Source organism: Phaeoacremonium minimum, assembly GCF_000392275.1.
Source record: "Phaeoacremonium minimum UCRPA7 unplaced genomic scaffold PA7_03_scaffold_74, whole genome shotgun sequence".
NCBI classification, from domain to species: domain Eukaryota; kingdom Fungi; phylum Ascomycota; class Sordariomycetes; order Togniniales; family Togniniaceae; genus Phaeoacremonium; species Phaeoacremonium minimum.
The window spans coordinates 15,383-17,015 of record NW_006920981.1 but is presented as its reverse complement, the minus strand read 5'-3'; positions in this window follow the sequence as shown (position 1 = coordinate 17,015).

The window sequence follows — 1,633 nt, the reverse complement described above, 5'->3', positions numbered from 1 at the left end:
ATAAACCTAAGGACCCTTAGTTACCTATCGACGTACTGATAGGAAGGATTGTTATATAGATAACTAAGAGTCCTTAGGTTTATATTCTAAGATAAGTTAAAGAATATTTAAGCAATATTTACAAAGGTAGATGATTATAACTAGTTAGGTTTTATTGATTATAAAATCAAACTATAGTATTAAAAGCTAAAGAGCTAGTCTTCTTATCTCTAGGTTTATAGTTATAAGCATAGTCTTATATAGAACTATGGTATACTGGATCATCATAATCCCTTAGTGATCCAAACAGTGATCTATGGCTGGATCATTATACCTGTATAGTGATCCCTTGGATTATTACCTTGGTAGAGTGATCCTTATCTTCTATCTACACGTGACCCTTATTTCTGCCTTGTCAGGCCGTCAGCCGCTTACCGTGGGGTGGTCGAACTTCTGGCCGTGACATAGGGCCCTGGCCCTCCTGGTTTCGCATGACGATGGCGGCGTTGCGCATCGTGCTATAGCCTTATAAAAATAGGCAAATATTAACATAAGGTTATAATAATAGCGTATATTGCTAAGAGTAATAGCAAAATTAGCTTATAAGCTAGTTGTCTCCTTAGGTAGAGAAGGCTTTAGCTTAACTTTTAATTTAGCTTAGTAAGAGAGTGTTTTCCATAAAGGTATAGGTGATTTAGTTATAGCAGGCAATCTATTTTCTTTTAGCTTTTTTATAGAGGTTCTTATAGCCTAAAGTAGTCTCTGCAGCGCAGTAGCTATAAGAGGTTTCCTAGGGTCTTATAGGCAGTAGTAGCCTAGAATAAAGAGCCTTAGTTACTTCTAGGTCTATAAATATAAGCCCTTTAGCTATTAAGAGTATATTAAGCTAGCGGCGACTAAGATAGCTGCAATTTTCCTTTTAGGCCTAGAACTATAGCTAGTTTAGGGTCTAATCTAGGTCTTAAAAGCATTGCAGAGTAATCTATTAAAAGGCTTATTAGATAGTTTAGCTTATATACTTAGAGGTCCAAGAGAGGGGGGAAATTAGGTTTATAGAGAGGATAGCTTATAACTAGGCCTATATAGTAGCTTATATGACTATATATAAAAAGCTAACTAAGTTACTACTATGAAGAGATTCCTAAGCCTTTTTCTTAGATTAGCAAAGCAATTAGAAAGCTAAGAATAGCTTCTAAATGCCTTATATAGCCTATAAAAACCTTAGAGGCTAAAGATTAGATTATGCTATAGATTAAGCTATTTGCCTTCTTCTAAAGGTTATCTAGGCCCTTAGGGTTTAGTTACTATAGTAGGTGTTATAGAAGAAGCTAAATGTCACGGCCAGAAAACAGGCCGCCGCCAGGAACCCCGCGGCAGGCATATGATACGAAAAGAACATCACGTAGAGATAAGATAAAGGACCACCCATAAGCCAAAGGACATAGATCACGGTAAGCCACGGTGAGCCACCACCTATAGATCATAAGGGATTCTAGTGATCTAGCAAAACACAGTTCTATATAAGACCACGCCCATAACCATAAGCCTAGAGATGAAGAGATTAGCTCTTCAGCTTTCAATACTATAGTTTGATTCTACAATCAACAGGATCTAACCAGTCACGACCACCCACCTTGTGAATATTGCTTAAGTA